Source organism: Eumetopias jubatus, unplaced genomic scaffold (assembly GCF_037043125.1).
Source record: "Eumetopias jubatus isolate StellerSeaLion01/CBP00866 unplaced genomic scaffold, mEumJub1_p1.0 scaffold_6, whole genome shotgun sequence".
NCBI classification, from domain to species: domain Eukaryota; kingdom Metazoa; phylum Chordata; class Mammalia; order Carnivora; family Otariidae; genus Eumetopias; species Eumetopias jubatus.
The window spans coordinates 69,372,643-69,387,654 of record NW_028274812.1 but is presented as its reverse complement, the minus strand read 5'-3'; the positions used below and the strand labels follow the sequence as shown (position 1 = coordinate 69,387,654).

Below are 15,012 nucleotides of genomic sequence, written 5' to 3'. Positions count from 1 at the left end.
TGTTTTCCTTCTTTTAGGGATCAATGTCTTTTGTTTCTTGGTGTCCAATGTCTTGAAAAGCATTGTTTGATATATTTTATTTGTTTTTATATTTGTTTCAGGTGGGAGTAAATTTAGTAACTCTAGTACCTGTTACTCCACCTTGGCTGGAAGTAAAAATCCTGGATTTAGTCTTTATGTTACAGTTACACCAAAAACGTTACAAACAATAGCCACTTTGCTAACCATATAGTGTAAACTTTGCTCTACTATAATAAAAACTTGTAATACCTAGTTTACAAAAATATTTCTGCAAAAGTGAACATTTAGTTCTTTGAATTTCAATAAAAGATAAAGTATCTGTAAGCTTTATTACCTGGAATCATTTTTTTTTAACATGTGTGAACCGTTTAATTCTTTTTTTTTATTCTGTTATGTTAATCACCATACATCATTAGTTTTTGATGTAGTGTTCCATGATTCATTGTTTGCATATAACACCCAGTGCTCCATGCAGAACGTGCCCTCTTTAATACCCATCACCAGGCTAACCCATCCTCCCACCCCCCTCCCCTCTAGAACCCTCAGTTTGTTTTTCAGAGTACCTGGAATCATTTTTTATGCAGTAAGAATAGCATTTTAAATGACACAGTTCAGTTACAATGACCATAAGCCATGGAGCAAGATTTGAGTTTGCATGGCATCTGTCTTTATGACTAGTTAATTGCTGCTAAATTCTTTTTTACCTAGTAAGAAGACAAAGATTTTTTTCCATTCTCTCAAGATTAAATGATTATTAAGAAAGCATGCCACACTGTATAGAAATCAACATTATCTCCCATAATTCTGTGTATCTGGGACTATAGAAATGTCACTGTCTCTGCCCCATATCTTCAAATTAACATTCTCAGGTCACAATAGTAAGTCTTCCCAAAAGGGACCTTCCGGAAAAACAAGCTACTTCCTCAGCTCATATTTCCCTCCTTTTGCAACAGGCACTGGCAGTCTATCCAAGATGTATATATATTGGGGAGTAATGAAGGGATCCACCAGCAAACCCACGGTTGTCGACAGTCATAAGATTAGAGACAAACACAAAGGGATAGGTCAATACACTGGCAAAAAATCCTGTGACAGCTTGGGAATAACTCTTCATTTTACTGATGGTGGAAACCCCACTGGCCAGTGCATAGGTATTGATGAGGTAGGCCAGTGAGGGACAGAGCCACAAATAAATGATGTCACCTAGGAGGCGAGATATAAGACTTGCAAAAAATTCTAGGATGCCTTCTTCACAATAGATGATTACTATGGAGTTACAAAGTCCACAGTACTTGGATTTTCTGCCAGTGATGTGTACCACAGATCTCAGAGTGATCACGTGGAAGGAATGTGTGATGAGCGTAGCAGCAGAACGGGCCATCATCTCTCAAGACAACCTTGATAACTTGGTGGAAGGAAGGCGTGACTTCTTTCTGTACATTTCCAGGGCCTAAATCCTGTAAAACTTTACCATGGACCACAGTTCCAAGGACTCCTGAACACAGTCTTGGAGTTAAGCCTGTGAATAACCCATGCTTCCCACTGATGCTCACAATGTGCTGAACATAACAAAACAGACCTGGAGGCTGACATACTTGCTGCCCCAAAATATTTCATTCTGTTGTTGGAGGAAGAGGCTCATATCCCACTTGGATGAGCACCTTCACATACATAAGCTGCTGGGACAGGATGGTGAGACCAGAGCCCAGGAGCACCTGACTGGTCATGACTGCCATGATGGCACACGGGGACCAAAGACAAATATTTCCTATTCTGGCATCTTTTACATGAAATATTTTCAGGATCTTCTTATCTCCTATAGAGGGTCTCAAGTCTGATTTATTTTCTCCATTCTTAGTTCTCAAATTATTACTCACCTATCACGTTCAGTTTTCTCAGTCCGTGGAAATTCATTTATTTATTTATTTAAGTCACAATAGCTTACATGTAGCAGGTAGTACTCAAAATTAGGTGGAAAAATTAACGTTCTACAATGTAAGTGGTACACTTAATTCATAAAAAGCAGGAGATTTGTAACTTGATAATTTGATATCTAATTTTTCCCAATCCATTTATGGGTAATTAATATTAATGCACCTACACCAAGAAGAGAGGAGCTTGCTATAAAGGACACAAAGCCTTAAGTTCTTCAGTGAAACATGAAATGAAAGAAAGTCCAAAGAGAAATAAAGTGCGGTGCAGTGGAAGGAGGAGTATACCTGGGATCTAGGTCTTTTGATCTAGCTCTGGCACTGACCAGCTTTGTGGATTTTGGATAAACTGCCTAACTTTCTCTGGACCTTCTTCCATATTTGTAAAATGAAAAGTCTGAACTAGAAGATCAGCAAAGTTCTTACATGGCTACAATTCTCTGAGTCTTAGAGTCTATAAAAGAACTACCTAATTGGTCACAGGCAATGGGTCACTGTCACTGTAGGTGAGAGAAGTAGCTTTCTTTGGCCTTATAAAGACCATTCACATACCCTCTTTTATTGTTGTTGATGTTGCGTGGCTTAAAAGAAACTGCATCCACAGAGGTGGTTACAGGGAATGGGATGGACAATATAAAGGAAAAATCCTTCTGGGAGAGAAGGAACTAGTACCCCAACCCCTGCTCTCATAGGTTCCAAGTTAGGAAGATCTGTCTGGATAGACCATGATATCCCTGAGTAAAAAAAAGTAAAAAAAAAAAAAGGGTGAAATTACCTTTTGGAAATGGAGAATCCAAATCTAGGAAGATATTTTGGCACAACATGTGGTGCTAATGCTATTAGCTCTTTCAGTCCTAGACATCCTAGCCCATAGGTTTGTTTGGGAACCATGGCTGCGTAAGGGAGTATAAACTAAAAGAAATATGTCACCTGGAAACCCAGTGTGGAGTTCCACTGAGGTCCGAGCGGGGGCTTGACTGCTATACAGCAGCACTGGATGAGAGTCTACACCACCAGGCGGGGAGCAGTCATCAATAGTGGTGAAGCCAAGGCAGTGCAGTGAGTGGACTCCCAGATTCCAGCTCATAAGCAAGATGGTCTCTTTCTGGTCTAAGTTATCTGGGGGGAGGGGGCCTCAAGGAATGATTCAATATCCTGCTAGTAGGGCAGGTTTGGGAAAATAAAGGGGCTATGGTGATACGTGCTCCTGAGTTGATGAAGAAGCTATGATAGTCACATGAACACGGATGTCTGCTTTTTGGGTTAAACCTTCCAGAAAGTTTTAGAAGACACTTAAAACAGATTAGATCTGTTCATCAAATGGCATAATCTAAAATCTATCATTCCCATGAAACTGTTGCTAGACTTTAACCTGTCTGAGGATTTTCTTGCTTTTATTACATTATTCCTGGATAATCCTTCCTTATGCCATGCCAGCACCACTCTCTTCCTCTTGGCCTTTACATTCCTATTGGATCTTATCACACCCCTCACTGTTGGCCCCTCTTCAAGCATAATGGAACATACTGTTTCTTCCTCTTTTAGAAATCAGTCAGCCCTTCTCATCCTCCAATTATCATGGGTGCTCTTCTAGGAACTCCCTCCAATTTGTCTGTTTTTGACTTACCAATACCAACCTGAATTCTGTTTCTCCTATTCCTGCATTATGTCCCATTAAGTTTCTTTTTTTTCCACTTGCTTTGCTAATATTAATTAAAAAACATTTCCCCCCTAATGCAGCAAATCCTGAAATCTGCAGCAGGACCCATGGGATCTAAGAATGAAATACGTTGTAGTGAGTAACAGAGCCCAGAATAGCATGTAGGAGTCTGACAGCCAGTCTTTACACTAAGCATTAGACAATGTGTTAAAGTGTGTAGACATTAGCTGAAATCAGATTGTAAGGAAGCCTTCCAAAGGTTCTGATTTGGGTTTTGGCTGGATCTCATTCTTCTTTTTGTAGGCCAAAAAACCCAGCTGCACATGTACATACACATATATCCCAATCATCTTATCATATGGTTCAGCAGTAAAAGTTAATTACTATTATTTTCTCATAATATGCTCATTCCTTCAAAAAACTACACAGACCGCAATTCTTATCAAAGATATAATATTAATGAACACAGACTTGCTTATTCACTTACTCATTCAGTCTCCATTCATCATTGGTTCATAATCAGAAATTAAAACATCTGACACTTCAGTTCTGAAGGTTAAAAGTATAAATCAAAAAACCAAAAAGAAAAAAATCTACAGTGGGAAATGTGAAAAGCTGAAATTCACAAAAAAGTAGAATGTTAAGTTTTTCAGACAACCTGTCATGTCTAGAATGGTTCATATGAAAAGAAATGAATATGCCTTGCAGGTAATGAAAAAGACCAAATTATAAACCATTTCATTTGAAATTCCAACCACATTTCTCATAGAAACAGGGCATTAAGTAAATACTTCTGCGAATCACATACTAAATTATTTAGTAATTGCTGAGTAAATTCCTGCTCTTATCAAGCATGCTTTTTTTTTAAGTTATTTACAATGAAACTATAAGGGTTAGTTTTTATAAAAGAAAGTTATCAAGTCTATAGAAATTTTAGAGTGCATAGTGCCATTAAAATTACTAAGTTATTGCTTTTGGGTTGGAAACGCTTTTCAATTGCATCAAGACTCAAACTTCTTACTTAAAGTGGAAAGCAATCCAATTTCAGTATTTTATAATGGAAAACTGCAGTGCCTGTCATTTAATGTCTCTAATGCCTTAGATAGCTAGAGTAAGGGCCTGACATTGAGCAGCTAAAACGTTCCGTGTTCTTTATTTACTCAAACACTCCATCTGCGTGTGTGCTTGTCAGTGCCAAGGGAACTGAAATTTAAGGCTGCTGTTAGAAGGAAGCACTTGCAATTGTATCATCAAATCCTTAATAGCTCTGAATGGTTCTTGTACTTCAACATAAACTTCCATTTTCTTTGACCTTTTGGGAGGAAGTTCAATTTACTGACACAGTTTGTGACAATGGTTTTACTGTACAGTTGAAAAAAATACATAAAGAATTTAGGGACAATTATCATAAGCCCCAATTTTGGGGAATTTTTGTTGCTGATGTTGTTTCACTCAGTTTTAAAAAATAGACCAAAATAAAAAATAACCCAAGCTTTCTAAATATCTAGTAATAAAACAGTGATAAGTCCTCACATTTCTATATTTAAATGTGAACTGTATGAAGAGGCAGGCTGTGATGCAGAGGCTGAGCTAGAAGTACTGGAATGTTGGTAGCAGAATACCACCAGCATTTTTCACAGAGCTAGAACAAACAATTTTAAAATTTGTATGGAACTGTAGAAGACCCTGAATAACCAAAGCAATTCTGAAAAAGAAAAGCAAAGCCTCCCTATTCTGGACTTCAAGCTATATTACAAAGCTGTAGTCATCAAGACAGTATGGTACTGTCATAAAAACAGACACACAGATCAATGGAACAGAACAGAAAACCTGGAAATGGACCCACAACTATATGGGCAACTAATCTTCAACAAAGCAGAAAAGAGTATCCAATGGGGAAAAAAGTCTCTTTGGCAAATGGGGTTGGGAAAACTGGACAGCAACATGCAGAAGAATGAAACGGGACCATTTCATTCTCTTTACACCATACACAAAAATAAATTCACAACGGATGAAAGGCCTAACTGTGAGATGGGAAACCATAAAAATTCTAGAGGAGAACTCAGGCAGCAACCTTTTTGACCTCAGCTGTAGCAATTTCTTATTAGACATGTCACCAGGGGCAAGGGGAACAAAAGCAAAAATGAATTATTGGGACTTCATCAAGATAAAAAGCTTCTACATAGTAAAAGAAAATAAAACTAAAAGGCAGCCTAGGGGATGGGAGACGATATTTGCAAATGACATACCTGATAAACGGTTAGTATCCAAAATCTATAAAGAACTTACTAGATTCAACAACCAAAAAACAAATAACCCAGTTAAGAAATGGGCAGAAGACATGAATAGACATTTTTCCAAAGAATACATCCAGATGGCTAACAGACACATGAAAAGATGCTCAACTTCACTCATCATCAGGGAAATACAAATCAAAACCACAATGAGATACCACCTCACACCAGTCATAATGTCTAAAATTAACAACACAGGAGACAACAGGTGTTGGCGAGGATGCAGAGAAAGGGGAACCCTTTTGCACTGTTGGTGGGAATGCAAACTGGTGCGGCCACTCTATGGAGTTTGGAGGTTCCTCAAAACAGTATGGCGGTGCCTCAAAAAGCTAAAAATAGAACTACCCTTTGATCCAGCAATTGCACTACTAGGTATTTACTCAAAGGATATAAATACACATTCGAGGGGGCACCTGGGTGGCTCATTCAGTTACGCACTCAACTCTTGGTTTCAGCTCAGGTGTGATTTTATGGTCTTGAGATCGAGTCCTGCATTGGGCTATGTGCTGAGGATGGAGCCTGCTTAAGATTCTCTCTCTCCTCTTCCTCTGCCCCTTCCCTCCCTGCTCACACACTCTCTCTAAAACAACAACGACAACAACAAAAACCCCCCACATTCAAAGGAGTACGTGCACCCTGATGTTTATAGCAGCATTATCAACAATAGCCAAACTGTGGAAAGAGCCCAAATGCCCAACAACTGATGGATGGATAAGGAAGATATGGTATACATATACAATAGAATACTACTCAGCCATCAAAAAGAATGAAATCTTGTCATTTGCAACAACATGGATGGCGTTAGAGTGTATTATGCTAAGCAAAATAAGTCATTCAGAGAAAGACAAACACCATATAATTTCACTCATATGTGGAATTCAAGAAACAAAATGGATGAACATACGGGCGGGGGAGAGAGGGGGGAAACAAATCATGAGAGACTCTTAGCTACAGAGAACAAACTGAGAATTGATGGAGGAAGGTGGGTGGGGAATGGGCTAGATGGGGGATGGGCATTAAGGAGGGCACTTGTTAGGATGAGCACTGGGTATTATATGTAAATGATGAATCACTGCACTATACTCCTGGAACCAATATTGAACTATATGTCAACTAACTAGAATTAAACAAAAAAAGAATGTTGGTAGTAGACTATATGTATTAATTTAAAGATAATAAAGAATTAAAGATATATTACACATCCACCAAACTGGAAAGAACTAAAAAGTTTGGCAATTTCAAGTGGTTTTGATGACGTAAAGCAAGAGGACCCTCATACATATGGACAGATTATGACCCAGTATTTCCACTCCTGGGTTATGCCCAAGACACTCCTGTATGTCTGTAACAGGAACTCTGTATAAGAGTGCTCACAGCAGTGGTGTTCGGCATCCCTCCCAACTGGAAGCAATACACTGTCAGTAGCTGAATGAATAAATACACTGAGGTATATTCATATATTCATATAATGGAAAGATACAAAGCACATTAGAGCCACATGCAACAACATGAATGATTCTCACTAATCTAATGCTGAATACTGAGCTAGAGAAGCAAGACACAAAATAATAACATACAATTGGATTCCTTTATATCAAGTTCAAAAATGGGCAAAATTTAAATATCTAGGGATACATACATAGGTGGTAAAACTATAAAGAAAAGACCCAGAACAGAGTTTCCATTTGTGGGGAGAGAGTTGTTATTGGGCAGTGGTACTGGCAGAGAGGCTCAGGGGTGCTGTCACAATGTTCTATTTCTTGACACTGGTGATAAGTAGCTGTGCATTCACGTTGTGTTAAATTATACATGCACTTTGCTATACCTGCTATACCTACATTATATAAGTAAAAAAACCCTCCAGCTCACTCCAAATTAAAGATCGTAGGAAAGGGTTAACAGTTCAAGTTGCCTGCCTCAGGCTGTCCCACTTAATCATGAAAGTCCTAGGGTGGACTTCGGGCTTCAAATGAAAACACACAAAATCTGCAAAAAATGGGCCAAATATGGGGAGGAAGTCCTTCAGGAGGTGGTGAGAAATCGAAGCCTGGCCTCTGCTTCTGAGCAGGACTCTTTTCAGAGATCTCGGGTTTCATCTTCTCTTCTGAAAACCAAATCATTTCAATGCACTTCCACGTCCGTTATCTATAAAATGAGGAAACAGACTAGGTGACCTGCAAGGCATTTCGAGTTCTAATTTCCATGGTTCTATGAAAGTACAGAAACTTTAGGAAAACCTGAAACATGAGCTTCTCTACCTATAGTTCTTGAGAAGGCTGTTTCTGAGAAGTTAGAGATAGTCAAAATAACTTGGCTGGCTGAAAGGAGAAATGCTATCATCTAACTTCTGGGACCGATGAAGAAGAGAGGAAGACTTGCCCAACAACAATGTGAATTCTTCCGTCTTATGAACGAGTCATCCAAAGGACGAATGAAGCAATGGAGAACAGTGCTCAATGGTACTCAGCATTAGTTCAACACTTTGTTCTCTTCTCACTGCTCTCCCCACCAAAAACAGTGCTCTGGTGTGCGGGACACATTCTCAGAGGCTGTCTCACATATGTGGCTACGGAATCAAGGAGGGTGTGCATCAACGCCTCCTGTCTGAGTCCCCACCCAGTAATGTCACGTGGGACAACACTGTCTCGGGCCTGGGGGAAAGCTACGGCTTGGGTTTAACAATAACGTAGTGCATACACTGTCATCTCAAAAAGTAGATGAAAGAGATTACATGCTTTGAAATCAATGGGTGAAGAGGACTCCATGTGAGGCTGTCGAAGATACACAGTTATTGTTAGCGGAGACGGGCAATGATGGGGGTGTGTGTGTGTATGGTTAAGGGAGGAGAATGGGCAGGCAGAAAATGTGGAATTAGGGATTGGCAGATTTGGATATGCGGCTTTGTGATCATCTACCCTGCACTTCTTGTCTATATTGTGATGCTTGTTTTTGGTTCTTTTGTGATAACCTACCGGTGAAGGGTGCAGCCAAAGCCCCCATTTATTCTGCTGGGGTAGGCCCTTTTCTACCCTTGACTAGTTTTCCTTTCTATCTTTCATTTTCAGTTTGTCTCCCACACTACTTCTTGGTATCTATGTTCTCCATTTATATTCATTTCTCATACATCAATCTCTGCTTCCTTTTAGCATTTGCTTCTTGCCTATTAGGAGTTAGAGGACAGAAAGAAGTCATTTCTTTTCTACATTTTTCTTTATCAGGGCATCTGTGTGAAATATTCTCTCCCAGTATCCCCTTCCCTCGTTTTCTAGCCAGAGAATATTACCCTAGAGCTTTGTGCTGCTAATGTGAGAAGAAATTATGAACAGTGATGGAGGCTAAATGAGGGTGGTGGAACCTATTTACTTCATTAGGTTCCTTCAGGGAAAAAGCAAGGATTGGAAACTGAGAGATAAGGGTTAATACTAAAAGAACAGAAGATCCATTTGACTCAGAGCAATCTTCAGTCTGCCTGGATTCTAGCAGACACCCTTCTCCATGGGGAAATCATTACAGAGAAATGACATGCAAAGTACGCCATAAAGCATCTGAGTCAAACCAGAGGGAGGATGACTCAACGGATCGTTTTACATTTTAATAGAAGGCGCTGCAGATTTGTACCCAGTGCACAGTTCAACACGGGGTGCACATCCCCTCCCCAAAACTTCTCCATCGGGTGGGAGGGGAGTTCCCAGAACCTGACAGAAATTATTCTGTCTTAGATAAGAACAAAGTCAAAACTCACAACAGAGAATCAAAGACTAAGACAACATATAGTCAAATGCAGGAAAAAGGGGAGACTGCAAGTCTGTCTGATTCCAACTGCAGCATTACTGTCAAACCTAAGATTGGCAAAAACCGAACTCGGTAATTAGTGGACTTCCAATCTGATGAAGGGGAGGGGAAGAAGAGGGAGTCACAGAGGGAAGCAGGAAAGGATGGAGGAAGAGAACATCTAAGTGTTATAAATTTAAAAATGTGCTCCTTGGAATTAGCTTTAAAAGATACAGACCGTGTCATTACTGCCAGAAGTTCACCTGCCAGGTCAGTGCCAACACTAGGCTTGGATGTCCATGCGAAGTCAAGAAACCGCATCGGGGATGCCACGGCTCCCAGCACATTTTCTGAGCTAGTTTATCACTGGTAGGTGCTAGTAAGTGCAACCTGCCAAAGGTAGGTTCATCTGATGAGGAGTGATGATGCTAGAGACTGGATTTTCAACTCTAACTCCTTTTTAAGGGGGTCAAATCGAGATTTGATGGTACCTGACGAGTATCTATGGCTATGGTTATGTGGCTGTTCATCCTGTGGTCTCTCTTGATGCTTGCCTTGCTTCCTGAGTGGGCACACTGCTTACAGGTGGGAAAGGAAACAGAAGTGAGCTTCCAAGACTTGGCAGAAATACAGCTTTCACAGAAGAGGTTCTTAATAAAAGGAAACTTGTCTCTTCCACGTATTAGGGTCTTCTGGACACCACATGATTCTGTTCTGAAATATCATCTCTGCAGGGATACAAGCTGGAATGGACAAAGTTGAGACCGCAAGATGGTTCACCTGCTAACTAAAACGATCACAACTCCGCACCCATGGCAGGCAGCATCTCGTCAAGGTTGAGGGGTCCTCCGGCTCAAGGGTCATTTTGGGAAGTGCTTTGGGAAAAGGTCTGTGAGCTTCCACTGAAGCCTCGACACCCTTGCTCCTATTTTTCTTATTTAAAAATGATTAAAACCAGGAGGCTAAGGCCATTGGTTGGCAGTTTGTTAAATTCCACAACCTGTAATAAAAGCACTTGGACCATCTGTCACAATACAGGAGATCTAATGGAGGTGAAATGCTCTCCTGGGAGTCTGGGGAAAAGGCAGGTCAGAGGAGAGAGATGGGGGTAGCGGCGGGGGGAGAGGGGGGAGAAAGGATGTGCTTGGAGCCTTCCAATTCCCTGTCTTGTCCTTGGCAGCTTCTCAGAGTGATGATTATGGTTACAAAAGGCTGGGACACAAATGCTTTGGGACATCGAGTACGCTGTTTAAAATATAAGTCCTATTATATGCTCACACCACCACCATTCACACACAGCATTTGTACCCCACAGGATATGCTTCAGATAAAGCAAAGTGTATTAAAGAAGAGATTATTTTCTAGCTCACTCATTATAAACAGTCAAAATTGCCCTGCAGCGGGGGAGAAAATACCCTTTCTCCAAATGGTCAGGAAGGGGTCTAACAAGGGCCAGCCCTTTAGCCACATGGTACTGGAGAAGCACAGAGAAGCCCCCAGAAGCACCAGGCACGAAGAGACTTCTCAGCACTTTCTTGACTCTACAATGTACCAGTTTCCCATTTCTCCTTTCATCCTGAGGCAGAGGGGCATCCTTTTGAGTCCCTGCTCGCCCACTTCCTAGCTGTAGGGCTTTGGGTACGTTAATTAGATTCTGTAATCCTTGGTTTTTCCATGTGCAAAATGGCTGGGAAGCTTAAATGAGATGAAGAGATGAGGTATTTAGGACAGCCTTTGTTTTACAGTAAACACTCTACAAATAAAAGCTATTACAAAAGGAAAATTCATTTCTTTGTATATTATATAAATCTGTAATTCTGCACAGGCTGAGAGTTTCTTATATTGAGGCAAACCTGGACCGCACGAGGAAGGATGCATGTCTGTGTTTGCCCGACTTTCCTGCTCAGACTTGGGGAAAGGCCAATTTGCTCGCTTTCCATCCATGGCCTGTGAGAAAATAACAGGACAATGTGTGGGACCTGGCCCTTTCTGGCAACTTCGGCCATGGCACTACTGCAGCCTTCCTTCTGTAACATCCCACAGTGACCATGAAGGTCAAATAAGGCAATAGATCTGAGGGCTCTCTGAGAAGGACAAAGTACTTTGCTTGCAGTTGGGAATTATCCTCCCCACCATTTGACTATTCTCCACATCATTATATCAAGAATGCCTGCTCTTACGGGCACTCAAGCCTGATAGATTTCTCTTTCATGCCAAGATAAAGCATCTGGCAGATGGGGGACTTGTACTGATTCTCATCGCATAACATTTCCAAAAGATTCTATCCCCTTATATTTGCTAAAAGTGCATGCTTTGAATAATCCACCTTTCTGTTACAGGCTTTTTCAATGTTCTCTCTCTGCTACCTTTTGCATAGGTTTCCTTCAAATCAGAATCCCCCTTCATCATGAGACACTGTGTGGTGTAGGGCTGATGACCCAGCCCCCAGAGCCAGCCTGCTGGTATCTGAACACTGACTGCTACACGCCCTCAGACAAATTGTGTCGGTGCTCAGTAAGGATTCCTCATCGTCAATCCCGTTGTCACAAGGAGTAAATCATTTAAAGGGTAAACATGCAAAGCACTTAGAACAATTCCTGGAGTGTAGTAAGCACTCACTAAAGACTGTATGTACGTGGTGGTTTGTGGAGGCGGTATAGGGGGCTGGTTGACAATGCAGGCTCTGGAGCAGGCTGCTGGGCTTTGAATCCTGACTCCATCATTCACCTCTGGCAAGACCCTTAACTTTTCTGTGCCTCAGTTTCCTGATTTGTACGAAAAGGGTATGATGGGCTATAAGGAGTAAAACACTCCACATGTTTGTTCACTAGTTTATTAATTCACTCATTCAACATGTAGTAAATGTTATGTCAAATTAGCTCTTTCTTAACCATGCCAACTGTTTGCATTCACCTTTCATTCCCAGGCTGATCACGGCTTGTCCCTTCACATCAGCATCTCCTGCCCACAGCCCTGCCGACACCACTCTGACTCTCCCAGCTGCCTTCCTATCTCTTGGAATTACAACAGTTCTCAAACTGCATGGAATTAGGGTAATAGGCGTGGGGCTGGAAATCTGCAGCTTAACCCCCACGGCAGATGATCCAAGGCAGCCTTACAAACCTGGAAGATCAAACATGCCTCCTAGGAGACTCTTCTGAGATCTCAATGTGATGGCTCACTTCCTGACCTCCTCTGGGTCTTTGCTCAGATGTCACCTTCTCAGGAAGGCCTCCCTGACCATGCCACATAAACCTCAATCCCAGCCTCCTGCCCATACTCGTCTTCCTCCCCTGCTTTCTGCTACTTTTATTTCTGCTGAGGTCTCCTTTGAACCTACTTCTCTGCGGCTGGTTTTCCTGGGCTTCCAGGTCACCTTGCCTATCCATTTATCCACAGAAAACTCAGTCCATTCTGAGCAACGTGAAAGTTAGAGGAAACTAATGATAGATCCTCCGAGATATGCAACCCAGACAATGGGAAGGTGCAAAAGCTAGGAAAAGACTGGACTGTCACGGTGAAGGCAAAACTAACATCTGGAGAGTTTCTCAGTGTAAGTGTACTTGATTTCTGGACTCATGAACAGTGAGACCTCTTCTTTCTCTGTTGTTCTGTACAAGGTAGGTCCTTACAGAGAATAATTTAGCTGTTCTGTCCTGGTAAAAACCTCCTTGCTCCCACTTCTGAAAGATGTCCCTGATTCCCTCCCTCCAAGTTCATGGCCTTCCATCTCAAACTGCCACGCCAATCATGCTCTATCTCTCAGCAGCACGTAAGTGTCTAAGCCCTCAGAACATGCTGGCTGCACAGGACCCTCCACAGCATCCTCAGGACCATCGAGGTTTTTCAGACTGTGACTACTGCCCGGGTCTCTGTTGCTCTGGGACCATACACAGCTCTTGGGGGCGGGGGTTGGGATGGACAGAAGACGGGAATAGGTAGGCTTCTGATGTTAGTCCAAAGGACAGGAACGGGCCTCAGTTCTACATAGAGTGGTCTGATGACAAACTCCTCTTTAATAATTTATAATTTGGAATTATAAGACATTGGAATGAGCACGACCAATGTAAAAATAAACTACTCATGGTCTTCCCGAGAAAGTGGAGGTGCATTTGCACAGCAATCCCCAGGAATAATCTCCTGTGGATGGTTTTCTGATCAGCTTAGAAAAGGACTGATTAAAACCCAGCATATGCATTATAAAATTCCATACCACAGGCCTTCAAATTTCTTTGGGAAGAAAAAAGATGTTCACCTGTTTAAAAAAAAAAAAACAAAAACCTTGTATGTTTCTAAAGGAGACACTTGAAAACCAAAAAAAAAAAAAAAAAAAAAAAGCATCACCTTCTTTAAAAAAATAAAGTGGCCCAGCAGAAGTTCACATAAAATGCTTGACAATGTTTCTTTTCAATAGAACTCAGGCTGAGGGAAAGACATTCTTGGATTCTGAGCTTTGGCTGGTTACCTAGGTTGCAAAGGACACCAAAAGAGACTCACACCAGGAATTCTTAGTTAGAATGCCAGTCAAGGAAAAGTTCATAATCCTTTCAGATTTTAAATTCTGTGTGTCTGTGAGGAGGAAAACCAGTTAGTATTTTGGACAATTGGAAAAGAAGATTAGACCAGACTTTGTCTATAAAGACTTTGCACACGATGGGTTACACTCATCGAAGGTAGCAGGAAATGGCTTTTCAGGCTATAGCACTGTTATTCTCTTTTTGAAAACGTGGTTATATGGAGACTGCTGATTGTTTAATTAGAATAGAAACTGATACACAGAAAAACACAGGAACTGTATCTAGTGTATTAGCCTGATATTCATAACCAACATCTGATTGCTTAACATAGACCAGATTTGAAATCCATTAAAATTTCTTAATTATTCATCTGTGCTCACAGTTATTGCTTTCTTTTAAGGAAACATGAAAGACTTAATGATTAATATAACAATTTCAAAAGCTTTCTCACACAGATTGGACTAGACTCCATGGTCTTTACAGAATGATCATTACTTAGTTAATGAACTCAGCACACTGAACATTTTTCAGCCACCTGAAACTCCCAAGTATTGTGTGAGTTTTTGGCCAATTAATTATCAATTACAACATCATAAAACATTAGCACAAAAATAGGAATAATGAAATTTAATTACATATCTTTCTTCTGAGTTGCTGCAAATACTATACAAGGCTGATTCTGATTAATAATTCATTCAGCAATAAAGTATCAGGAAAGATAATTATGCAGTGCCACAATTCTCACACTGATTTCTATAATTACAGATTACAACAGTGTTAGCAATTTAAAAGGTTAGAGAACTGTGGTAATTTGCTAT

At 40.8% G+C, this 15,012-nt stretch overlaps 1 protein-coding gene and 1 pseudogene across 4 annotated transcripts in view; both read right to left on the bottom strand.

Annotated features, from left to right (window-relative positions):
- BACH2 (BACH transcriptional regulator 2) overlaps positions 1–15,012 on the bottom strand; it is a 358,001-nt gene that overhangs the window by 81,032 nt on the left and 261,957 nt on the right. The gene's annotated exons all lie outside the window — the stretch shown is intronic.
- LOC114212991 (mitochondrial carrier homolog 2 pseudogene) lies at positions 873–1,757 on the bottom strand (annotated as a pseudogene).